General features: G+C 46.5%; 1 long non-coding RNA gene across 6 annotated transcripts; it reads right to left on the reverse strand.

The window, feature by feature from the left end:
• Positions 1-548: 548 nt before the first annotated feature.
• Positions 549-26,309, reverse strand: LOC144731176 (uncharacterized). Of its 6 annotated transcripts, XR_013587922.1 has the most exons (8): positions 26,018-26,309; positions 14,335-14,433; positions 13,460-13,609; positions 9,099-9,230; positions 5,520-5,593; positions 4,038-4,109; positions 2,203-2,325; positions 549-1,547 (listed from the first exon to the last, which is right to left on the reverse strand). It is a non-coding gene; the product is annotated as an uncharacterized LOC144731176 (long non-coding RNA). The 6 variants fall into 6 exon arrangements; XR_013587923.1 differs by lacking the exon at positions 5,520-5,593 and having other exon boundaries at positions 2,203-2,322; XR_013587919.1 differs by lacking the exon at positions 5,520-5,593.
• Positions 26,310-27,864: the final 1,555 nt, after the last annotated feature.

Genomic DNA, 27,864 nt, shown 5'->3' on the forward strand with positions numbered 1-27,864 from the left:
CGACTGATTCAGTGAGACCTCGGCTGCCAAACCAGAGCTGGTCATCAGCACACTGCCCAAGTACAGAGACTTATCTACTCTCCCCACAACTATCTCATCACTTGAGGAGTTAATGGAGGGGAGCATGTGATGACATAAAATACTCAGGCCGGTGCTTTGTTTTTGTGGGGCCAATGGCAAGGCGCTATTTCTTAAGTAGCATGCTCCAGGTTCAGCAGCAGGATCTGCAACTCTTTCTCAGTGGGCAGCAATTGCCAGATAATGCGCATACGTATGGTTGACACAGACATGCAAAGATTCCCCCAAATCATGTACTGTACCACTAGGACTGCACAAAACATGATCTTATATTAAATATAATTTTGTACCAAATTGTGTTGCCTTTAAGGACTTGCCTTATTCAAAATCAGTCAAATTCACTAAGGGGTTGCACAAAACTTTCAAGATGCAAACCATAGGATATTTATACTATTTGAAAATATGCAAACATGTTGGAATGCATCACATAATCCACATTCATAACTCTTAATAATTTGTTCATACTCAACTGAAAGTCTGCACTATTGACTTTTTAGGCTGAATTTGAAGAAATATCCTGACAGCAGGTTGCTGGACGTATGTTGAACGTATTTCCCACCATACATATCCAACAATGCTTAATAAGTGCCGGGAAAGAAGTAGAAAAAGCAGTTCTAAATAATGTTAGTTAATGCTGGAGCTCCTGGATGTAACATCTTTCAAAAACAGATATCTTGAGCCGTCATCATCCTCTTCCACACAGAACAGAAAGAGGGAATAGTGCGTGAGCAACATCTTCCATTTTTAAACCATGAGACTTTCTTTAAAGTAGCAATCACAGTACACACGTGTAGGGACTGTGTTGGATACCGTCTCCTTTACTAAAACAGATGCTCCCTTCTTCCCCATCTCAGTCTCTCCACTGTCAAGTGGTTCAGGTGGACAAGCCTCTGAAGGAACCGGAATGACGCAAGGGTCACACGTGCAGCTGCACCGAGCCCTGCTGCAGTGAACATGTGAGCCCTCGTCTGCATAGACTGGCTGCTCAACAATTTTAAGATGTCCGGCACTTGCTGTACACCTTTGTGATCACGCCAATCGTGCGGGTTCCTTCCAAGGGTGAGGCGATGGGGGCGATCGCATCCCCCTTGAGACGGCAAAATTGCTATTCTGTTATTTTTTCTATCTACGTGGCTTTACCAAAAGACCCAAATAATATTTTATTGATATTTACCAGTAAGACATGTTTTAAGCAGCTTAAAATGTCGCCACTACCGTCTCTCCCGTTACGAAGTTTATAGACCCGCCTCTGCACTACTGTAACTCTAATCCAGTGTTGTTGCGCTGCTAGGTGTCATTCAGTGGGCAGGCAGGAACATCGAGACGTCGCTGCTGGGGTTCACTGGACACGCGGCTCGTGTGCAGCGCGTGTGGTCCTCGGTGGAGAATGTGGGTCTGGGACAAGTCCGTCGTCCACATCTTCACAGAAGAGGAATACTGTTTGGAATCGGAGACGTCCACATACGAATCTGCCAGCATCACAAAACAAATATAGGCGATGAGTCAAATTCCATTTTTGATCACAAATTTTCTTTTGAAATGTGAAATAAAGTACATTTAAATTAACATTGTTTTAGTGTAAGTGCTCATCTCAGAAATATCAACATGCAGCTGATTGCTCGCACCACTGCCGGCGGAAGAAACTCAACTGGGGGAGCTCTGGAGAGCTCCTCGAGGATTATAACTTATCTTTCAAGATGGCCAGGCGTCTTGGAAAGGAAGTACCCACACTTTACCTCACCACATGCGTATTGTCGATCAACTCGTTGCTGGGTGGACAGGCACCATGAATTTAGGAAACTTGCTTTCACCTTTAGGTCAACTCAGCCTTAAATTAGTCTGAACCTATACTAGGTCTCCCCTAGGTCAAATCAGCCTTAAATTAATACAAACCTATATTGGCCCCTCCCTTATGGTTTACATTGGATACATACAAGGCACAATTAGTATAACTAATACTCATAACCATACTATCGCTACCTCTAAATCTATTCCTAACATTTGCTCCTGTCTACAGCCAGAAGGTTACACTTCATATGAAAGTGTATGTGCTTGGATTTTAGATGTAAATTTGCAGCATGGGTCTTGCAACGTTGTAATGTACTCAGTGGGGAGAAAACTCACCACACAGGAAGTTGTCCATGGTGGAAATGGAACGATGAGATGGGCTGTGTGCAGGGGACGGGTCCTGGCATCACAGGACAGTGCAGGGTGGTAAGTAGCCTTGATCAGTGACCATCATGGCTGCTGATTGAGAGCATACACTAATGTTTCACGACGGATGACCACAACATTTTTTCTTCATAGTAGAGTTTTGTTATGGATATAGTGCAACAAAACATTCTGTAAGAATAATCTTCCTACAATATATACATTGCAAGCAATATTAAAACATGACATTCACTTATTTTGTACAAACTTATTGTGTTTAAACAGGAAAACATTTCATTTCAATGTGTCTGTTTGCAATCTGTCCCCTTTGAATATTATACGTGTGAAAATGAACCAGAGAAAGCCCACAGAAACCACAAGATAACACTCAAGCTAAGTCATTCAGTACTACGTCGCATATCCGACTTGCTGGGGAGTGTGGTATAGGCAGATCGGTGAAACCTTTGGATATGTGACCGAGCATGCATATGCAATGACAGTCAAAACATGCAAAGATGCTGCACTGGGTGTGGCCGGTGAATTGATCAGGATGGATATGCAACGTACTCTATGTCAAACATACTTGCTGTACCAAATCCTACAGGTACCATCCCATCACCCTGCAGGCGCATGCCCCCAGCAAACACGATAGCTCCATCTCCACAAAATCTACCAAACCTCAAGTACAAACCACTGGTTCACAGGCTCATGTCACATTGGTTATCATGCTGATTTACGTAGCAAAGCGTCATTGAGCACATTGACTATTTTTCAGAAGAGTCTTGCCAGGTTTGCACAGGAGTGGGTTACGATTGCTATGTATATCCCCAATTGAATCATTCAGGCACAATTTCTCATGACAATGAGGCCTCTGCCAGGAGAAGCGCGGAGCGCGTCCCGTGAGCCAGGCCGGCTCCAGTGCCGTCACTTTCCTCACGAAGAAGCGAGACATCTGCACCATCTCGTTCAACACCACCCAAACGCACGTGCACACAAGCACGCAGATAGTGACCCTCGTTTAGAATTAATTAAATACTGGAGGGGGCTGCTGTGGTGCAATGCCTAGCACACTGGCCTGGCAACAGGGAGGTTGCTCGTTCGACCCTCTGGCACAGCAGTTGAAACAAATGGTCAAGTAATCTTAAATTCCCCTGCCTATACCAAGCAGTAAAACATCTGACCAGTGTGGAAGAGTAGACCAAATACTTTGTAAAGGGGCTCTCACACGAGCATCCTCTTGTGGAAATTATTTCTGCCAGCAGAGGCATGAGAAAAAGCAACGTCATGACTGTGCCACAGCTCCACAATCCAAATTGTTTTGGCAAAGTGTTCAAAGAATGTTGCTAATTAAAAAGGTTGCTTATGTATTTAACACATTGGTGTTTAGAGGCCAGAGCACCGAACTGGCACCACCGAGTACCTGAGTTCGAATCCAGGCAGCTGCCTATGAATAAAGCGGGTTCTCAAATCGAGTGAATTAATGGTCTCAGTCCGGTCTTCATTGACTGCACAAAATAACGCATCATATTACTGTAATTCTGCACGACTAACATTACTCTCATATGAGAAACGGGTGGGCAAGTCCTGCCCTTTACTATGTGGACGAAAGGTCAATTAAAGGGTACAAAGTAGCTCTGTTAAATCAGATTCATTGGGCTATGATCTAAAACAATGCTTGTATTGCTCTGTAAGACACGAATGAATACTTGGGGACCCATGACATGATAGCGAGAGCACAATCGCGGTAAATTGGAAAAATATGTAAAAAAATGCAGGTTTACAAATAAAAAACATTGCGGGTTTATTACCACTACAGTAGCTTCTCGGCATTGAGCACGGAGGTGGTGTGGATGTAGGGCTCAAAGTCATCTCCTACCGTCCTGTTTCACGAAAAAGTGGAAAAACAGTACTAGTCAACAGACGTCTACTGCCATTAATATCAACAAAAAATATAAAACACGCACATTTGCATGAAATTGTCCACGTCTCCAACTTGGCCATGATGAACCCAGTGAGACAACCAAAGCTGGGGACAGCATGAAGAATCTCAGCACTGTTAGATCAGTTTCTCTGACAAAGACACTGACCCAGAAGCATGTACATATACAAAGATACCACATATAGCCTTTACCAAACTTTTGGAACAAGTGGTGTTTGCAAGAACCCATGAAGTCCGGCTGGCATACTAGGAGCTGGGTAGTCAGCACCACGCCCGGCCACCTTTGTCTCCCAAGTGGTTGTTTACACACCGCACCAGGTACTGATTTCAGGTTGAGTCGACATAGAGGAGGCCGAAAACCGGTTCAGATAATCGTCACTGGTGCTGGCCATGAGCGGGACCGAACTCGGGTCACCAGTTTCGTAGTGCAGCTCGCTAACCGCTACAATACCACTCCCCACCACTACACACATACGTACACACACACAAAACAAAAACACAAAGAGTCACATAGTTTATACAGGCTGCCTGGCACATGCCAGGCAAGTGCTGCTGGCATGTGCCTATTAAGACTGGCAATGTGCACAAGGGGGTGGTGGGGCCAGTTCCAAGCCTAGCTCCCTTTGCTGATGTTACTACACACTGAAGCATGTACTTATTTGGAGCTGAGTCTACACATATAGGAGACTCGAATTGGTTCAGATATCACTCACCACTGATGCGAGCCATGGCACGAAATCAAACTTAGGTCGCTGGATTTGTAGCCACTAGCGTCCTGCAACACATATACCAATTTCTACACACGTACACTCAAACCCCTGAAAAAAACCCAGAAAATACCAGGGATCCAATCTCAGGTCTCAACAGTGCCAGCGTAGTGTCTCTGACTCTGGCCATTGTGAACTCTTTCAGAGCAACAGGTAGATACCCCTCTTAATCCAGGATCTCAGCAGTGCTCATCACTTCATTTAGGACATAGCCATTCTGATTGCCCTGAACCACACAACCAACTTTTCTTATTCTAAGCCAAACGTTCCATTATTACATGGGGTCAGCTGCTTCTATTTCCTTTCTCCATGAGCTTCCATTCCGTGCCTTTTTTCTCGTCATATCCACCGTCCTCGTGTCTCGTGCCACCGCAGCCTCTCATCTCCCCCTCGGTCGCCCTCTACTCCTTTTGTGCTGCATCAGTAACATCTCCATAGCACCTTTCCCTTACACCTTCTTTATCTCTTCTCAACACAAACCATCAAAGTCTCACCTCTCTAACCTTCGTGATAATCTCAATAACCCCGAAGGCACATGACCACTTCGTCACATTAAAACATGAGGCAATATGGAGAAACGGCACCTGTAAGATTCACGGTGGTGCAGTTTGGCAGCATTGGTGAAGAAACCGGACACAATGCACGGGGTTGGCATCTTCTGCTCATGCAGATAAGACACACAACACACACATTGGGAATAGTGACTAAAATCCAATTCTTTGGTTCTTTCAGTAGTCACGTAGGTAGAAAAATAAAACAAAAATAATAATATATCACGACGTTTCGATCGCAACACAAGCGCTGGTTCAGCAGTGCCACTGCAGGATTATTTGTTTTGCCTGAGGACGACCGCTTGTGTTGCGATCGAAACGTCGTGATATATTATTTTTTCTGTGAATTTTCTACCCACGTGACTTTACCAAAAGAACCAAAGAGTATTGATTCCTGCAGTCACGAAAGCTTCAAATCAAGATTAAAATCCAATTATCTGTGATTACATTTTTGCCTTATCTGCATTTGTCCACAGGTAAGAGCAGATAATGAGAAAGTTGGCAATGTGAGAAATATCCTGGGTCAGCTGGGGATTTGATGAAGATAACTCTGCAAAGAAAAATGGAAAGGAAACGGGGAAGAGGGAGGAACTGATCAGTTGGTGGCAAAATGTGAACAGTTAGACGGGACTCTCCATGAGAGAGCCTGAAGATCACGAAAAATGAAGAGCATCGTCCTTGGACATCAACCCTCGGTTATGACAATGACAAGAGATGGACAGGAAAAATGAGATAAGAGTTGTCAACATTTAACATTATAATTGGTTTTGCACTTCAGCCAGGCGGAGGTGGCGCAAGCCTGTGATCCAGTACTGTGGAGGCAAGAGTTGGTAGATCACACAAATGTTTGTTAGAATGCAGCACAGCACAAATCTTGACGCCACCTGTTCCATCTGTATGGGAAGGAATGTTGCACTCCTCCGCACTCAGAGACTGATCTAGCCAACCATACTAAAAGAAAGTGTGCTAATCTAAGGTGAATTGCGAAAAAAATTACGATGAACGGTTACAAACCACTGCATTGACATAGTTGGGAACCCAGGTAACTGCAACTGTTAGTCAACCCGGTATGTTTACCTGTGACACATGTGTAATAACAGCCATAGAGGGTTCACGTGGGGATTGGCTTGCCGGTCCTGCTTGTAGCCAATAAGGGTTAAGATAGGGACCATGGCCCAGGCGTGATCACGACATGGCATCAGGAGTGATTGGCCTAGCCATTCGGGGCCCCAGCTAATGGGGAGCCGGATGAGGGGCGTGGTCCCGGGATTGACAGGGAACCATCGAGAATGGTCGAAGCTGTCCATGAACGATTGGCTGGGGGGACCACGTGACGAAGGTATTAAGAGAGAGTGAGGGAGAACGATCGAGAGCAGACTGGAAACTGACAAGAGCAGGGTCACACGCGGACGGGGCTCGGGGGTGCCACGTGCGCGGTGGGGACTTGGTGCGAAGTCTGTCCTCTCTCCGTTGTCTGCCAGCAACGAAAAGTGAGTGAGCGAAGTGTATTGTGGAGTGGAAATAAAAGGACTGATCCCGAAGCCGTCTCAAGAAAGATTATTACACATGGATCAGACTCACACGAGTTCAGCCCGTGAGCCTGTCACTCCACGTGGTCTCAAAGTGCCCCTCGCCTGGGCAGAAGCAGACATCGTCGGGAAGTCATCTGTACTTGTAGAACATTTCTGAGAGATAGTTACATCCCTCCATGGTTAAGACGGTGCTCGTGTACTTGTGGTTGAAGCGCTTTAGAATCTCTGGATTAAAAGTAGAAAGTAATGGTGCAGTTCTACAATTACTTGCTCGTGTCACTGCTGGCAGAAGGGCCTCCACTAGAGAGACCGTGCAGTGGCTGGTGCACCAAGCAGTGGCGAGGCCTTTGTGTTCCTGAGGTTGGTGATGATCAGTGTTGATTTCGTGAGCATTTCACTCTTTTAGTATTAGTCTACAATAACCTGCAACATTTTAGTCAACCCATCATCTGTTTTATTTAGTCGTTAAAATAAATATGCCAACTAAAATAAATCCACAGAATAAGACTTTACGTAAATTCCACAGGTTTTTGGTAACCAACAAAATTAACGTTCATGTTGATATATCAAAAGCCACCGACTACTTTTTGTCAGAGTTGACCTACAATCAGAATGGGAACAAAGCAGCATCGGTCAATATAACCATAGCACTGAAAACCAACACCACCTGCTCATCACATGCAATAGCACGGCATCGATACTTGCATTTTAAAGCCACACTAACATCAACCACACAATCAACTCAAACCTCTGCATTAAGAGGAGCAGATGTAATGATAATCCTCAGCTCGTCTCACTTCTTCTGAATTTGCCAAGAAAAATATATAATACCATGTGTATGTATGTATGTTTAACTTCTTTTGCACCATTCAAAGTCAACTGTGCTAATCGGAGGTGTGGTAATTGAAAGTGAATTGTGAATAAAAGTATGAAATAAAGAAGACAATTAGGGCAGGAGAGAGTGCTTTTGGAATATCGATTTGATCATCAATAGCAGCATAACAAAGTGCCTGAATAATAAAGGTGGTTTTCAATCGGTACACATTACCCACTGTGACAAAGATCAGAAAACAATGAGACTAAGCTAAAACGTATGCAAAGAACAGAGTTGCATTCTTGGGATTACAGTGAAAAACAGATAAGGGAACACGTGAATCAGGGACAAACACAACCAGATCAATCTTATTGTATTTATGTACAACTTCTTTCGCACGGTATAAAGCCAACCACGCTAATCGAACTGTTAAGAAAAGCAAGAGGGGGCTTAGGCTGGACACCACTTGATGGGATGATAGCCGATGGACAAAACCGGTGCCGGAATTGCAGCCAAAGGAGAAAACAAGGGCAAGACAGAGCGATGAGATAAGTTCAAGAGCGCGATTGATTGCGGCAGCACGCACGGCAATGAGGAATGCCGATGGTATGGGGATCTGTTCATTCAGCAGTGCAGATACCAGGGCTGATGTTGACAATTTGCATTACACATACAGTACATTGACGATTAAATTATGTACAGGGAGTAAAGCTGTTCTATTACTGTCAATCTTAGCTCATTACACTGAGGTTTAAACTTTCCTTTATAAATATGGTAAATGGTTCTAACTTTCTCAGCAGCCCAGGAGGAATATTGGTGTACAGTGTCCATTCATGGGCTTCATCAAATATAATGGCATAGCGGACACAAAAAATTAAACTCAATGAACCCTCGCACAGCGCTCACTAAACACTATACCAGGAACCAGAGTGCATTAGACACATTGTTTAAGGGAGGATGAGATACAATCCTGAAATATATAATTGAAGCCACTGCTGGCTGCAGGGCCTCAACTAGAGGGGACACTAGAGAGGTGAGTGTGACAGTCCGAAAGAGCCAGGTGAGTAAGTGAGTATGGATAGAGAGGTGAGTACGACATATCCAGGTAGGCGAGTGTGGGTGAAGAGGTGAACGGTCTATGTGTGGCAGTGAGATAGACTTGGGTGAGTAAGTGTGGGTAGAGAGGTGTGACAGTGAAACAGACCAAGGGGAGTGAGCAAGCGGGCGAGTCGCGAGCGAGGCGTGCGTGTGCAGCGTCGCTCTCACCCTTGCGTGGGTCGGGCACGAGGCTGTGGCTGCCACTGCAGGAGGTCGTCCACCCCCACGCATAGCTCCATCGTGTGGCTGGCAAATATAGTTGTCACCGATGCTGGCCGTGAGCGGGAATCCACCTACACCCTACACATACATAGACCGAGTTGTGATTCAAATGGATCCTCAAGTTGTATTGATTTTATGGTCTCAGCCCAGCCACCAATGATTTACATCGAGACCCAGTGAGTCACACAAGGCACCCATAGGATCAGAGAGACACACAGACTTCCACTGAGTTGTGATTAAACCTGGTCCTCAATTTCTGTGAGTTGATGGTCTCAGCTCGATCACCAATGACTTACGTAGAAAACAATAGACTATTCTGGATATACAATGACTCCTCTACTTAGCCTGGCACCATCAGTAAACCCCATGGCACCTGGGTTTCCCCCGTGACCTCCTGCACCTAGCCTGGCACCATGAGTCAACCCCTTGGCACCTAGATATGTAATGTGACCTCCTGCACATAGTCTGACACTATCAGTCAACCTCTTGGCACAAGGGTCTCACCAGTGACCTCTTGCACCTAGCCTGGCACCATCATTAAACCCCTTGGCACCTGGGTCTGTCATGAGACCTGCTGCACATAGCCTGGTAACATCAGCTAACCCATAACACCTGGGTCTGTCACGAAACCTCCTGCACCTAGCCTGGCACCATCACTCAAACCCTTGGCACCTGGGCCTGCAGAATGACCTTCTGCACCTTGCCTGGCATCATCAATAAACCCATTGGCACCTGTGTCTGTCCAATAACCTACATAAAGCATGTCATAATCAGGCAACCCAAAGTACCTGGGTCAATCATGTGATCTGCAGCACATAGCCTGGCATTTTCAGCAACCCCTTGGCACCTGGGGCTGTCCTGTGACATCCTGTACTTAGCCTGGCACCACCAGTTAACACCTTGACACCTGGGTCTGTAGCGTGACCTCCTACACATAGCCTCACACAATCTATAAACCCCATGGCACAAGGATCTACCAGTGACATCCTGCACCTAGTCTGGCACCATAAGTCAACCCCTTGACACCTGGGTGTGTCCCATGATATCCTGCACATAGCCTGGCACCACCAGTCAACCCCATGGCACAAAAATATGACATGTGACCTTCAGCACCACTTTTCTTCCTGTACCCTCTCATCTCACTGTACCCCCCTCCACACACTCACCTGTCTCTCTTCTCTCATCTCACTTTACTCCCCTCCACAAAGTGACTCGTCTCACATCTATAAAATCTCACTCGTCCACTCACCTGCCTCTCCCCTCTTCTCAATCTACTTCCCTCCACAAACTCATCCGTCTCTCCCAACTCACTCTACTCTACTCCCCTCCACACTAACCTGTCTCTCCCCTTTCATCTCTCTACGCCCCTCCACACATTCACTGTTGCTCCCCTCTAATCCTACTCTACTCCCTCCACATACTCTGCTGCCTGTCCCCTCTCATCTCAATCTACTCAACTCCACATACTCAACTATCTCTCTCCTCTCCTCCCATTGTACTCCCCTCCACAAACTCACGTGTCTCTCCTGTCAAATCCCACTGTAATCCACATTCACCTACCTCTCCCCTTTCATCTCACTCCTTCACCCTCCACATTCTCACCTGTCCCCCCCTCTTATCCCACTAGACTCCCCTCCACAAAACTGTATCTTACCTCTCATCCCACTCGACTCTGCTCCACACACTCACCTGTTTCTGCCCTCTTCTCACTCTACTCCTCTCCACAAACTCACCCGTCTCTCCCCGCTCATCTCTCTCTACTCCTCTCCACACACTATCCTGCCTCTCTCCCCTCTCTTCGAACTGTACTCCACTTCACAAACTCACCTGTCTCTACCCTCTCGTCTCCCTCTACTGAGCTCCAGACTCACCACTCTCCCCACATTTCGATGTACTCCCCTCCACACACTCACTATCGCTCCTCTCGAACCCCCCTCTATGCCCCTTCACACAATCTGCTTTCTCTGTCCACTCTCATCTTATACTGCACCCCTCCACACACTCCGCTGCCTCTGCCTTTTCACCTCCCTCGACTCCACTCCACACACTCACCTGTCTCACCCTCTCAACCCAATCTACTCCCTTCAACAAACTCACCTGTACCTCTCCTCTCATCTCACTCTACTGACCTCCACAGACTCAACTGCCTCTCCCCTCTCATCCCACTCCACAACCTCAGTTACTAACCTCTCATCCCAATGTACGCCCCTCCACACACTCCCCTGACTCTCCCCTTTCACCTCGCTCGACTCCACTCCACACACTCACCTGTCTCCCCCTCTCATCCCACTCTACTCCCCTCCACACACTCCCCTGCCTCTCCCCTCATTTCAATGTACTCCCCTCCACGAACTCATCTGTCTCCCCCATCTCATCTCACTACTCCTCTCCCCACACTCACTGTCACTCACCTCTCATCCCACTGTACTCCTGTCCACACACCAACATGTCTCACCACTCATCTCACTCTAGGCTACAATCACCTGCCTCTCCCCTTCCATCTTACTCTACTCCTCTCCACACACTCACCTGTCTCACCCTCTCATCCAACTCTACTCCCCTCAATAAACTCACCCGTCTCTCACGCTACTCCCCTCAACAAACTCACTTGTCTCTCCCCTCTCGTCTCACTCTACTCAGCTCCACACTCACAAGTCTCTCCCCTCATCCCAATGTTCTCCCCTCCACATACCAAGTCACTCCTCTCTCATCCCACTGTACTCCACCTCCACACACTCATCTGCCTCTCCCCTTCCATCTTACTCTACTCCTCTCCACACTCACCTGTCTCGCGCCGTTCATCTAACTCTATTCCCTTCCACACACTAACCTGTTTCTCCCCTCTCATCTCACTCTAGGCCACTCACATGTCTCTCTCCTTTCATCTTATTCTACTCCTCTCCCCACACTCACTGTCACTCCCCTCTCATACCACTGTATTCCCCTCCACACACTCCACTGCCTCTCCCCTTTCATCTCACTTTACTCCCCTCCCCATACTCACCTATCTACCCCTCTCATCCCAATCGACTCCCCTCCACACACTCACTGTCACTCCTCTCGAATCCCCCTCTACGTCCCTCCATACTCTGCTTCCTCTCCCCTCTCATCCCACTCTACACCCCTCCACAAACTCACCCGTCTCTCCACGCTCATATCTCTCTACTCCTCTCCACACACTATCCTGCCTCTCTCCCCTCTCTTCTAACTCTAATCCCCTCCACAAAATCACTTGCCTCTCCCCTCTCCTCCAACTCTATATTCCGCCCGACAAACTCACCTGTCCCTCCCCTCAAATCACACTCTAGTCCCTTCAACAAACTCACCTGTACCTCTCCTCTCATCTCACTCTACTGACCTCCACACAATCAACTGCCTCTCCCTTCTCATCCCACTCTACTCCCCTCCACAACCTCAGTCACTAACCTCTCATCCCATTGTACTCCCCTCACACACTCCCCTGCCTCTCCCCTTTCTCGTCACTCTACTCCCATCCACACACTCACCTGTCTCCCCCTTTCATATAACTCTACGCCACACTCAGCTGTCTCTCTCCCCTCTCATCCCACTCTACTCCACTCCACAAACTCACCTGTTTCCCCCTCTCATCCCAATCGACTCCACTCCACACTCACCAGTCTCTCCCCTCATTTCAATGTACTCCCATCCACACACTCACTGTCACTCCTCTCGAATCCGCCTATATGCCCCTCCACACACTCTGCTTCCTCTGTCCCCTCTCATCCACTGTACTCCACCTCCACACACTTCCCTGCCTCTCCCCTTCCATCATACTCTACTCTTCTCCACACACTCACCTGTCACCCCCTCTCGTCCAACTCGACTCCCTTCAACAAACTCACCTGTCCCTCTCCTCTCATCTCACTCTACTGACCTCCACACACTCAACTGCCTCTCCCCTCTCATTCCACTCTACTCCCCTCCACAAACTCAGTCACTAACCTCTCATCCCACTGTACTCCCCTCACACACTCCCCTGCCTCTCCCCTTTCACCTCACTCTACTTTTCTCCACATACTCACCTGTCTCCCCCTCTCATCCCAATCTATTCCCTTCAACAAACTCACCTGTGCCTCTCCTCTCATCTCAATGGACCTCCACACTCAACTGCCTCTCCCCTCTCATCTCACTCTACTCCGCTCTACACTCACCAGTCTCTCCCCTCATCTCAATGTACTCCCCTCCACACCCTCACTGTCGCTCCTCTGGAATCCCACTCTACGCCCCTCCACACACTCCCCTGCCTCTCCCCTTCCATCTTACTCTACTCCCCTCCACAAACTCACCTATTTCTTCCCTGCGAGTTCGCGTTGCATTGTAGCCATGCCAGTTGCCCCGGGACCGGCGCGCAGTTCCAGGTAGGCGAGTGGTGCCGCTGGTGTTAAGTTCCCACCACACTCGCCGCGCCACAGCTGGGTGCAGACCCCAGCTGCGCTCTGGGGGCGGGGGGCAGACAGAGAGAAGCAGACGCTCGCCAATTGATTCGCTGCTGGGTGGACGATGTGGCAGCGCATCGAGGTGCAGCGGGGGAGCACAGGAGAGAGGAGCGGGATCAGGATCTGCCTGAGCAGACTCCCACCACGGGGAGTTCATGGAATATTCTTGATTCCTCACGGGATGCGGTTGTTCTTGCTCTATTTCACCCTTGCAAATGCATCCAAACTCCTCTCTCGAGTCCTCATCTGGTGACATAAAATCAACTCTGGGATACTTAAGAATCGTATCTGGTTCACAGGTGTGTTTCTGGGTCGTGCCGCAAGGCGTGGTTCAGCACAATGACCGACGTCTTGCTCCACGTGTTGGGAGCTCGTGCAGGAACTATGGGGAAGGTGGTGTTGGTGGGTGGGGACAGTCAGGGTGGGATGGCTTCACGACAACAGCCAACCTCCCCCTTGGAGTAGCAAGACAACATACGATGAGGACGCCTGTCTCCACGGCTATGTCACTCTCCATGGTAACAGCAATGCCAGTGATTTAACTAAGACACCGTGAGACGGGTGCTGCCACATTTGTATGTTTTATGACAAATTCCATTACTCGTCACAGATTAGCATCATGTGGGAGGAAACCGGGAGAAAACTTGCCAAGTGTAAGTGGAGATAAGACGCTGATATTTAGGAATCCACTGCACACGTATCACGTGTCACTGTGCACCACCTGCCTTTCCCGCACGCGTTCTGGGAGTGGCCGGTGAGCCGGTGGCTCCACGCGCCGGCGACGAATGTGCAGATCGACTCCCCGCCACCAAGGAGTCCTGGTCCTGTAACAACAACAAACACAAAGATTCCCCCATAGCCTCAATGCTACGTTGGGGCAAGTGCTGAGTTGAAACCACGTGCTGAGTCTGTATGTTTTGCAAGAGTGTAGAGTGTGAGCGAGTATATGTGTTTGGGAGCGTGTCCGAGTGTGTGTGTGTGCGTGTGATAATGTACAAGTGTTTGCGAGTGGGGAGCAGTAGCATATTGGTGTGAACCCAGCGAAAACCGAGTTCTATTCCTGCTCACGGCCATTATCAGTGACAAATATATAAACCTGTTCTGGGCCTCCCCTAAGTCAGCCTGAAATGAGTACAGGCAGTCCCTGGGTTCGGGAAGACCCGACTTATGGAAATCCGACTTTATGAAAATGCTCCGATAGATGTAAAAAAAATGTAAGATGCGGAAATGTTTGCATAAGTTACGCAAGCGCAAATAGTGCAGCGCGTTGAGGTTGCGTATGAATACCGCAGAGCGACGCATAAGGCACGCCGCCTTACGCCTCACTCCACCAAAACGCCTCCCTTCACCAAGCCCAAGCTTCACCAGGATTATGGTCAATTGAATTGTTTTGTACCATTACGTAAATGTTTGATATCTATGCTTCGAACTATCTTTTTCCCCCATGTTTCTATTGTTAGGTTTTTACTGTATTTACTGTGTGCATGTGTGTGCCTGTGTGTGCGTGTGTATGTAAAGTCTAGGCCTAGCCTAATGCACGGTAAAAGAACATTCGGAAGTGACTGCTTTCTATTAACAATTTTTATTAAAATGTTTCGTGGTTTTCATAAACAATTGGATCCAGTACATGTTCCAGTTTAGTTATGGGTAGTGTTATTCGATTAAATGAAAAAATCATAGCAAGTGCAGAGTAAATTTCGATTTAAAGCTTTCGTGACTGCATGGATTCATATTCTTGGTTCTTTTGGTTCTTCACCTGAGGACGGCTGCTTGCGTTGTGGCCAAAACGTCGTGAGAATTTTATCTTATTATGTTTTATTTTTTATTATTTCCCTTCTACGTGACTTTACCGAAAGAACCAAGAATACGTGCAGAGTATGTACAGCAATAGAATAAAGGTAGAAATAGAAAACAGATGACAGCGCAATACAGTCCGGAGAGAAAACGAACTTGTATTCAGGTAGGGGAGGCACAACTATTTCTGGCTATTGGATTTTATCTTTATTTTAGGGTAAAATTGTTCAGTTACCGACATAATGAAAATTCGGGTTACAGATCGTTCTCAGGAACATAACCCTTTCGTAACCCGAGGACGACCTGGACCTGGCAGCACTGGGGAGACTAAGCCAGGTGTGGTGCTGGCCACCCACCCTCTCGTGTGATGTGTCGGCCTTCATAGGTGCTCTCGAACAGAACTTTTCCCAGGTAGCGTTTGTCTGCAGATTGCCCGATATGATATAATCACAACTTTCTGGACCACAGAGGACGAGTGCTGCAAGATTGGAAGGATGCCTTAGTGGTCCACCTATATAAGGGGGACCCGTACTACCAGAGCATCTTCCTCCTCAGTGTGCCGGGAAAGGTCCTAGCAAAAGAATGTTCAACATCGCCCTCTTGCCAAACACACTGCGGAAAGGCTTGCAGTGCCCCAGTGTAGTTTCAGGCGGGGCGGTCTGCACGGACACAGTATTTATTCTCTGTCCGTCAGCTATAGCAGCAGCAGATGCAGCCAAAGCAGCTCCACTTCTCAGGAAGAAATGCGAACTTGGCTTCCGATAAGGTGGATTCGCCGTGTTCATGATGCAGGTGGCGTCCACCTCCGTGAAAACAACCCCTCAGTGTTTAGTGGCAGCAGTAGTAGAGGAAGGCACGCCATAAAGAAGCGCGCGTGACAGAGGGGAGCATGGAAATTGTTATAAGTTTATTATAGTCATGAATAATGTTACCATCTTCGAAATATTATCGTTGTTTATAAAGTAGAATGCAATGTTGTTCATGTTATCATAGTTTATTGTTCTAGACAATGTTAAGAACGTTAGAAAGGTTGTCAATGTTGATATAGAAGAATGCAATGTTGTTAATGTCGATTTAGTTCATAATACAGTTGACTCGATTATCTGCATGCGATTTTTCCTTTTTAAGGATTAACCACGCACCTGATATTGACACAAATTAATAACTCATGAATGTTTCCCTTAATCCCAAATTAATAATCTAAAAACAGTGATACACTTATTCATGGAAATGTTTATTACAAGTCACGTGCTTAAACCGAACAACTATGTGCTCCGGTTAATCCGAAATCCACGTGATCGCTTCTACAGTACAGTAGTTGCATATCTTGACAAGTGGGTGGAGTGTGATTGATTTTGATTGGCGTGGCTATGCTTCTGTCCACTTAGTGGGCCGAGTCTTCTGCGCGGGAGCAGGAAAGTTATCACTGAGCATGCGCATCATTCGGTCGATCGTTATCATTCATTCTAAATCAAATACTTTTGTTCATTAACAAACTCAATTTCCTTAACTTAAACATTATTAGTGGTTTTTGGCAAAGAGATCCAAGTAAAGTAAAATTGATATTTTTGGATGATCCACAATTTTGAATTATCCGCGGCTGTCCTCATCGGCATTAGCACGGATAATCAAGAGGCTACTGTATTGTAATATATGTTACCATTTATCAATGTTGATGTAGTAAAATGCAATGTTAATGGGGGAGAACATACCAACTCCACACGCTCTCTTATACCCACTCTTATATTTGTAGAAGTGTTACGGTAGGGCGAACAAACACACCAGGGGTGGTTATGCCCGCACGTGGAAGGATGCTTACATCCACGTCCGGACCGTTTAGCCTGGGGGGCTGAAACGGCGCTGTGATCCCCCACGGCCCCACTCCTCGGAGGGGGAGTTGCTATATAAGGCGGTGAGCCGGTGGGCTCGGAGTTCAGTATTTAGCTTAAACCAGTGAAGAAGGAAGACCGGCTAGATAGGCCCTGGGACTCCCCTGGATCGCCGTCCTTCTAAGGACCGACCAGGGCAAGCCAGTGGCGTGGCCCCGAGAGCCCAGAGCCGATGTTCTTGTAAGAGCCGGTCTGGTGACTCAGGGTGCCGTGATCCCAGCTTGGCCAGAGCTGGATCAGCTAGCCTCCCCTAGCTCTGTAGTGGAGGACCTGGGAGTAGGCTAGCCGGGATAGAGATCGTGGGATCTCCCTGTTAGATGGGTGAAGGGGCCGATACCCCTTCGAGTGTTGTATACCTTGGCCTGTATAGAGTGAAACGGTTAATAAATAAGTGTGCCTCCGACTACGTCGTCCAAGTCTCTTTGAACCTATTAAATATTCACTCACTCACACTCTTGCATACTCACACTACAGAATAGCGGGCGAACATACAGAATCCACACGCTCTGATACTCACTCGCACACACACACACTCTTACCAAATAAATAGATATATTTTGAAAATGTAAAGGCGCAGCCCTGGAATTGCTTGCTCACGTCACTGTTGGTGGAAGGGGCCTCCAGTAGAAGGAGCTCTAGTAGGAAAGCCCTGATCCAGCAGTACATTGAAAATCGCTGTAAATAGAAATGTGTGGGACCCATGAAATCATAGAAGTTATGTTACCGGCTTCCTAGACGACCTGGGACAACTTTTCCCTGACACTCCCCAACGGCTCGCAGTTGACGACGCACTGACAAACGAGTGACTATACCAATATAGAAACCTTCTCTATTCACGACGGGTACAGCGGTCTTAAAAAGTCGCGAATCCAGAATTCGCAAATGTAGACATCTTGCTCAACAGGAAAAATGGGATAAGTTCTTGATACGAGAAGATAGCACTGGGGGGCACTAGCCGCAACACTTTCCCTGATTGCATTCGTCTTATTCTTAATGGATCTCACAGTCGACGCCAAAATGTCGCCCCATCACAAACATACTCTCGAGTGCTAAAATGATAACTGTGCATTGTTATCAAACACCTGCATCTCCCTAGGAGTCGTCCACATGAATTCCTCACCATCTCCATTGACATCAAATCATCATCATGAAAGGGAATAAAAAAACATTGTCATTCATATTTTATTATTTATTGCAGTCAGTGTTATTAAACTTTTACCATTCCCACCCTATGTTCACTCGTGCCAGGAATGTAACCCCATTTTTCCTGTTGAACAAGGTTTCTACATTCGCGAGCGTTTTCAAGAACATAACCCTTGCGGGTTGAGAGGGTTTACCGTCGATATTTTATTTTGGAAAAAGACAGTGTTATTGACGAATGCGTCCATGTATTTGTTGTTTTGCTTGTGTACCACTGCCAACGTAGAAACACCAAGTCTAGATTTGAAGCTTTCGTGACTGCAAGGAATCATATTCTTAGGTTTTTTCGGTAAAGTCACGTAGGTAAAACATCAAAATTAATGAAAATAAAATAAAACAAAAATCACGACGTTTCGGAGGCAACACAAGTCTCCGTCATCAGGTGGGACCGTCACAGCCGAATTAGCTGCATCAAGTGAGGCAATGATTCAAGAAGTAATCCCTTATAAGCAAGTTGAAGGGGGGAAGAGAGGGGGGGGGGGAGCTCATCAGAATGTGGTAGCCAATGAAAAACAATGTACTCCGGCTTGGACGAGGTTGCTGCTGCACACGCCAACACAATGGACAGAGAGGGGGGAGGGGAGGTCTGATACACATGATAGACAAAAGAACGAAAATGCCCATGTTTATACCAATGCTGGCTGAACAATGAAGAGAGCACTGCCAAAAAATAACTGGGGATGTTAACACTCGGTAAAGTAAAGTAAAATAGTGCCTGTCAGATAAGATGGTCCAAAAAAGTGTAATTAAGTCTTTTTTGCGTGGTTGATAACATCTTTCCAATGATTACTAAGTTTGTACCCATCATCACGGTTGAAATTATGTCTGTGTTTGTATATTTGTATGGCTTCGTGTACAAACCTTTGATGGTAGCCGGGAGGTTTGCAGAGAACCTTGGTCTCGGAAAAGACAATTTCATGAGAGCCCACCGAGTTGTAGCAATGATCGGCAACGGCAGAAGAATCAGTTCTGCCGTGTTTCAGATCTGACTTGTGCTCGCGGACACGATCAGAAACATGACGTTTCGTTTCTCCAATGTAGCAATCACCACAAATGCAACTCAATTTGTAGACTCCAGGATACTGTAAGTCAGGAACGACATCCTTCACAGATGGAATCAGATCACGGATTTTATGTACTGTACTGAATCGGACTTGGATCTTATGTTTGTTTAGAATTTTGGAGATCTTTTTGGTCACGCCTGCTATGTATGGTAACGTGATGGTTTTGGTCGGAGTTTCAAGTGGCTGTTTCTGTGTGGTGGGAGAGACAGCTTGGCGGATAGTACGGTCAGAGTATCCGTTCATCCTGAGGGCCCGATGTACATGTCTTAATTCACCGGTCAGGTGGTGTTTGTCAGAAATGCCATGGGCTCTGTGGTATAGCGTTTTGATGAGAGAATTATTTTGAGATGGGTGGTGGTGGGAATCCGGTTTCAAGTAGGAATCTGTGTGGGTGGCTTTCCTGTAGACAGAATGTCCCAAGGATCCGTCAGGCCTCCTCTCAAACAGAATATCCAAGAATGGTAGTTTACCGTCTTTCTCCACTTCCATGGTGAATCTGATGGATGGGTGTCTAGAATTGATGTGGTCCAAGAAGTGGTTCAATGCTGGGAGGCCATGTGGCCAGATGACGAAAGTGTCATCCACATACCTCTTCCACAGGGAAGGACGCAGGGTAGATGTCTGGATGGCGTCTGATTCAAACTTTTCCATGAACATGTTGGCTATAACTGGTGACAAAGGGGAACCCATAGGGGTACCCTCATTCTGTTTGTAGAAGGTGCCATTCCAGGTAAAATATGTGTTGGTGAGGCAATGCCTAACCAGCGCAGGTGCATCAGAATGGATTGAATTCTGATGCACCTGCGCTGGTTAGGCATTGCCTCACCAACACATATTTTACCTGGAATGGCACCTTCTACAAACAGAATGAGGGTACCCCTATGGGCTCCCCTTTGTCACCAGTTATAGCCAACATGTTCATGGAAAAGTTTGAATCAGACGCCATCCAGACATCTACCCTGCGTCCTTCCCTGTGGAAGAGGTATGTGGATGACACTTTCGTCATCTGGCCACATGGCCTCCCAGCATTGAACCACTTCTTGGACCACATCAATTCTAGACACCCATCCATCAGATTCACCATGGAAGTGGAGAAAGACGGTAAACTACCATTCTTGGATATTCTGTTTGAGAGGAGGCCTGACGGATCCTTGGGACATTCTGTCTACAGGAAAGCCACCCACACAGATTCCTACTTGAAACCGGATTCCCACCACCACCCATCTCAAAAGAATTCTCTCATCAAAACGCTATACCACAGAGCCCATGGCATTTCTGACAAACACCACCTGACCGGTGAATTAAGACATGTACATCGGGCCCTCAGGATGAACGGATACTCTGACCGTACTATCCGCCAAGCTGTCTCTCCCACCACACAGAAACAGCCACTTGAAACTCCGACCAAAACCATCACGTTACCATACATAGCAGGCGTGACCAAAAAGATCTCCAAAATTCTAAACAAACATAAGATCCAAGTCCGATTCAGTACAGTACATAAAATCCGTGATCTGATTCCATCTGTGAAGGATGTCGTTCCTGACTTACAGTATCCTGGAGTCTACAAATTGAGTTGCATTTGTGGTGATTGCTACATTGGAGAAACGAAACGTCATGTTTCTGATCGTGTCCGCGAGCACAAGTCAGATCTGAAACACGGCAGAACTGATTCTTCTGCCGTTGCCGATCATTGCTACAACTCGGTGGGCTCTCATGAAATTGTCTTTTCCGAGACCAAGGTTCTCTGCAAACCTCCCGGCTACCATCAAAGGTTTGTACACGAAGCCATACAAATATACAAACAGACATAATTTCAACCGTGATGATGGGTACAAACTTAGTAATCATTGGAAAGATGTTATCAACCACGCAAAAAAGACTTAATTACACTTTTTTGGACCATCTTATCTGACAGGCACTATTTTACTTTACTTTACCGAGTGTTAACATCCCCAGTTATTTTTTGGCAGTGCTCTCTTCATTGTTCAGCCAGCATTGGTATAAACATGGGCATTTTCGTTCTTTTGTCTATCATGTGTATCAGACCTCCCCTCCCCCCTCTCTGTCCATTGTGTTGGCGTGTACAGCAGCAACCTCGTCCAAGCCGGAGTCCATTGTTTTTCATTGGCTACCACATTCTGATGAGCCCCCCCCCTCTCCTCCCCCCTTCAACTTGCTTATAAGGGATTACTTCTTGAATCATTGCCTCACTTGATGCAGCTAATTCGGCTGTGACGGTCCCACCTGATGACGGAGACTTGTGTTGCCTCCGAAACGTCGTGATTTTTGTTTTATTTTATTTTCATTAATTTTGATGTTTTACCTACGTGACTTTACCGAAAAAAACCTAAGAATATAAAACACCAAGTCATTTGCTGTGCGGTGTGTAGATGAGACCAAACAGTCGGTGTGGTAGACCAAAATTGTTAACATGGGTGAGGGAATGAATCTGACTGCTCACCCTTCATCTCGATCAGGGGTCCTCAAACTACGGCCCGCGGGCCACATGCGGCCCGCCGAGGACATTTATCCGGCCCATGGTCACTAATTGGGCTGCGCTTGTGAGCACTAATTGGGCTGCGCTGGTGAGCACTAATTGGGCTGCGCTGGTGAGCACTCATTGGGCTGCGGTGGTGGGCACTGATTGGGCTGCGGTGGCGAGCACTGATTTGGCTGCGCTGGTGAGCACTGATTGAGCTGCGGCGGTGGGCACTGATTGAGCTGCGGCGGTGGGCACTGATTGAGCTGCGGCGGTGGGCACTCATTGGGCTGCGCTGGTGAATGGTTCAATGGGCCAATTGACTGGACTTGCCCCCCAGGCCTAAGGCTGCCAGCCCTCCCCTGGCTGCGCTTGACTGGCTCTCCCTCCCTCAGCTCCACTCCCAGTGATATTCCTGTGTGCTGGGGATGTACTGCGATCTGTGAACAAAACTGCAGGTGTAATTAACTTTTTAATGGCACCCGCACCAGTGTGAGCCTGGGGTAAAAGCGGAGTTCCCCAATCAGACTGCATTGATGGGCAGTGCAGTCTGTATGTCTCTGTGTGGGCAAAGTTATTGCTGGTATATTGTTTTTGTAGCGCTGTATATATATTGGTATAGCACTTTTGACTCCCTAGGAAACTGATGTCAAGAAAGAGAAAAATTTACTCGGAGTGTAGGATATTCAAAGAACAGTGGACTTATGATTACTTTTTCATGCAGTACAAGGAAAAAGCTGTGTGTCTGATATGCCAGAATATAGTGTCTGTGTTCAAAGAATACAATTTACGTCGACACTATGAAACTCAACATGAAGATAAATATGATTGTTTGGTCGGAAAAGTGAGAAAAGATAAAATATTAAAACTGAAAAATACATTAACAACTCAGCAACATACTTTTGTGAAGCAGAAGCAGCTAAATATTTCATCACTGCGAGCAAGTTTTCAAGTTGCCAAGCTAATAACGTGCACTGGCAGACCATTCGTGGAGGGAGAATTTGTTAAAGAATGCCTTCTTTCTGTTGCCAAAGAGATGTGTCCAGAGAAGGCCGATTTATTTAGTACAGTGAGTTTTTCAGGACCTACAATTACACGGAGGATTGAAGAAATGGGAGACAATTTGCATCCTATTTTTCCTTGGCACTCGACGAAAGCAATGATGTTCGTGATTCTGCACAACTTCTAATTTTTATTCGTGAGACGAATTACTATTTTCGAAGTCACAGAAGAGCTTGCTGCACTGCAAAGCATCAAAGGAACAACTACAGGAGAGGATATCTATGAAAAGGTTTGCCAAACTGTGAATGGTTTGGAGCTGAATTGGGCTAAACTAGCCAGTGTGACAACTGATGGTGCTCCTAGCATGGTGGGGTCTAAGAAAGGAGTAATTGCTCGCATTAACCAAGAGATGGACAAACATAACCATTCTCATCCAATAGCCATACACTGCCTCATCCACCAACAAGCGCTGTGTAGTAAATCACTGAAGTGGGACTCTGTTATGAAAATTGTGGTATCTTGTGTTAACTTCATTAGAGCTCATGCACTAAACCACAGAAAATTTCAGGAATTTCTGTCTGAGCTAAATGTTGACTATGAAGATGTTCTGTACCACACAGAAGTCCGTTGGCTGAGTCGAGGGAGAGTTTTGAAACGTTTCTATGACTTCCACAGATTACAGCTTTTCTGTTTTCAAAAAACAAAGAAGTACCAGAGCTCAATGATGCAGAATGGAAATGGCACCTTGCCTTTCTGACAGATGTAACAGAGCTACTCAACAGTTTCAATGTGCAACTTCAAGGAAAGGGGAAGCTCCTCTGTGATATGCAATCACATGTCAAAGCATTTGAAGCAAAATTAGGCCTCCTCATCAAACAAGTTAAGGAGGAAAACTTCTGCCATCTCCCCACAACTCAAAATCTGTTAGTGGAAAACCATTGGTTGCAATTCCCAAACAAAACATGTGTGGATTCACTGGAAAAATTGCAAAAGGAGTTCCAATTTAGATTTAAAGAGCTTCATCTCCATGAACAGGACATACAGCTTTTCCGTAACCCATTTTCTATTGACATTGAAAATGTGGATACAATTTACCAAATGGAACTGGCTGAACTGCAGAATTGTGACTCTCTGAAAGACGCATTCAAGTCAAGCAGCCTTCATAATTTCTATGCATCTCTCCCCTCTGAGACATATCCTCATCTCAGGAACCATGCACTCAAAATGGCAACCATCTTTGGCAGCACTTATGTCTGTGAACAGACTTTTTCCAGAATGAAACATTTGAAATCTCCAACCAGATCTAGACTAACGAATGCACACTTGCATCACTTGTTACGACTAGCAGTGACAAATATGGAACCGGACATTGACCATCTCATTAGCCAAAAGCAGGCCCATAATTCCCATTGAAATACTGGCAAGTTTGTTGATTTAACTTTACTTGTTCATTTTAAATATTGTATTTGTTCCCGTTTTGTTTCTTCACTTCAAAATAAGATATATGCAGTGTGCATAGGAATTTGTTCATAGTTGTTTTAACTATAGTCCGGCCCTCCAACGGTCTGAGGGACAGTGAACTGGCCCCCTGTTTAAAAAGTTTGAGGACCCCTATCTAGATGAATCATCGATTGTGCATTTCCTATAGTGTACCGTCAAAATACACGACTGCATTCTTCTTCAGGGTCATTTTCAATTATGCGACCCAACTGGGTGGGATCGTTTTGCATAATTTCATCGATTTCAGGCTCACAGCCTTGCAGGTCAATGCCGCGCAAAGAACACATTGTAATTTCAAACGTATGTGTGCATTCCATGTAGTCTTGGGTCTCATAAAGCCATCCTCATTGTCGATGTGATGGTAATGTCTGTCACTAATGGCTTCTCTAGGCCAGTGGTTCGCAACCGGGGGTACGTGAGGTGATTTATAAATGTGTGAAAATATAGCATATGAGAGTCACTGGTAAATAATCACGTATGAATCTGCCAAAAGAAAATTACGACGCTAATATTTAAATCCATATCGTAACTTAGAACGATATAAAAGACCTTTCTAAATTCATTCATTATCAACAATGTTGTTTCCAAAATTAACCAGAGAGCGCGAACAAATGACGTCGTTGATTTTGTATTCGCTTACTGGCTAGTTAGGGATACCTCACAAAATGGACAACTAGTTAACATATCGAAGTCCATTAGTCAAACATTTATTTCTCAAGAGCCATGATGGGTCAGGCAAGTGAGGGTAATCGGTTGAAACACAATTCTACAAGAAGACTAATAGTAGCCAGAGAAGGTTGAGAACCACTGCTCTGACAATCGGGTAAATATTTGCCGGACGCGAGGATGACAACACAATGGGGAGGTTAACACGAGGCAGTTTATATTTTGGACATTCGCTAATCCATGTATATAGTTTAAAGTGAAATCTCTGGAAGGCTTTAGACCCACGTCATATTGGGCACTTTATTTTACCATTTTTAATGCCATAAGTCACGCTCTGAAAAGAAATATTATCAGCACGGAGAGGACGGTAGAGCGAGCAGCTGATTGCAAACTGGACGTCTCGTAGTCCCATTATTTTTAAACGAATCTAGATAGAATATATTAAAACCTACGAACAAAAATATGCAAAAGACACTTAAATTGACGACTTGGTTAAGTTTGACTTTTAAACGCTTAACACTTTTTTCGAGAGAGAGAAAAGTCCTAATTTTGCAAAATAAACATTGAGTGAACCTCTGGGAGGGGGGGGGTAACGCACAAATCGATTCTGTGATATTTCCACGAATGTTAGTACAGTCGTATTTTTACCGCCAAAATATTGTACACGTGAATTTTACTCAAACTTGCCTCTACCAAAAAGTGTAGCCCTTAAGCGTCGGGCACAAAGAAAAGAAGAAGAAACTACATACCTGATATAAAATATATGTAACCCAACAATAATATAAGTATAGTAAAAAGCTTATTTACCCACCGCTGTTGTTTGTGAGGGCTGGCAGATTTTGCGATGGCGGCCCCGCCCGCCGATCCTCGGGAGTGGGGTCTAGCCACCACGCCCGGCCGCCTTTGTCTCCCCGGTGGCGATGTTTACACGCCGTACTAATTTGATGCCGAGTCGATCTCGGAGTGTCCCAGGACCACTTCGTACAATCGCCACCGGTGTTGGCCGTGAGCGGGAGTCGCGAGTCGCTCCCCACGCGCCGCCATGACAGTGCTGCTACCGCCACGTGGTCACGTGCTCAGGTGGCGTGCGCAGGGCACCGCCTTACGACGATCACGCCCCTTGCCAACACGGGACGTGTTGCGAACAAATTGGGCTAAATTCAAATTGCGCGTTCTAGCAGATTCTAGTGAAGAAGAACGCTCGTTAAGCGAGACGCGCCTGTGGTTGGGAAACGAAACGACGTGAAAGCAAATATGCAATGAAACCACAAATATACAAATGAGCGATCAAATCACAGCATCCGTGAGAGATAGTGTGTGGAAGATGAGTTTGTTGAAGTTGAGCTGCCGGCTCCACTCAATTTTCAAAGTTTCTTTCAGACGACGAAATTGACCCGTGCCCCCACTTGGGGCGAATACTGACCACCTCAGCTGCCTGGAAACACACTTCGCAACCAATGTCCCAGTTTCTTTCAGACGACGAAATTGACCCGTGCCCCCACTTGGGGCGAATACTGACCACCTCAGCTGCCTGGAAACACACTTCGCAACCAATGTCCCTGATTTTGACGTGAAAAGATGTGATTGGGTACAAAAGTAATTTCAATGCCCAGCCTAAAACAATGGATGTGACCGCAGCTGAAACGAAACTCATTGAAATGTCACGTGACAAGTTTTTCCTCACGGAAAAGAAAGAATCCGCAAAACCCCGACATCTTATCGCGTGCCTTTTGCAAGCATGTAGTGTACACGTGAGTGAGCGCACTGACTTTGGATGTGAGAGCTGAAGAAGGTGGGATGTGCAATGTCAGCCACACCGCAAGATTTTAAGAAACTGTCGCATGCCTCAAGCCCACGCGTCTCACTCAACCTGGTGAGTCCAAATTATTGCTTCATCATTTCTTTATCCAAATTTTTTATATTTGTTGTTCTGCAATACCGAAACAAAATGACCGTACATAATATCCTGTCACTTGAAATGTTTTTTTATTATTATTGGTTATTGTCAGTTTAATAGGAATTTTGTATTAAAACAGGGTCATACAGACGGACCTCACAAAACGACGTGCGACCTTCGCACTGCGCACACGCTCCCAGGGTATCGCCCTCGAAACGAATTTCTCTGTGCGCGTGCACGGCGCCACCCTCGAGGCGAGTTGTTAAACTCGCTCGCGACCGCCCCGGCTGGCGTCTTGTCACACGCAGGCGGGCATGGCGGATGCGGAAGAGGAGGCGTGAGATCCTGGGGCTTCAGGTGAGGGTTCGAGAGGGACGTGGCGCATGACGGCTCCCAATCCTCGTCTCTCCCTCTGTCGCCATGTCTCTCCTCCCTGTGGTGCGGGGGAGAGAAAACGGAGCCGGTCGGGTGAGACGCGGAGGGGAGGAGGCGTGGGGAAGGAGGTGGCGCCCCAGCGCGGAGCTCCGCCGCTCAACCCAACATCCACCTCCACGCCAGTCGCCTCCCGACTCACATTTTTCATTCTCTCCTCGCCGCAACGAATTTTCCACCCTTGTGTTTTTAAATTGCGGAACAGATGAGCGACGGCTCACTCTTCAGTGAATTAAAGTATCTCTAACACGACCCATGGGTTCACTTGTAGTGCATCATTTCAGCGGCATTGATTCGGGACAAGCAAACTGATCGGTTTTGACATTCGG

The sequence above is a fragment of the Lampetra planeri genome, chromosome 38, assembly GCF_965212315.1.
Source record: "Lampetra planeri chromosome 38, kcLamPlan1.2.h2, whole genome shotgun sequence".
Classification (NCBI taxonomy): domain Eukaryota; kingdom Metazoa; phylum Chordata; class Hyperoartia; order Petromyzontiformes; family Petromyzontidae; genus Lampetra; species Lampetra planeri.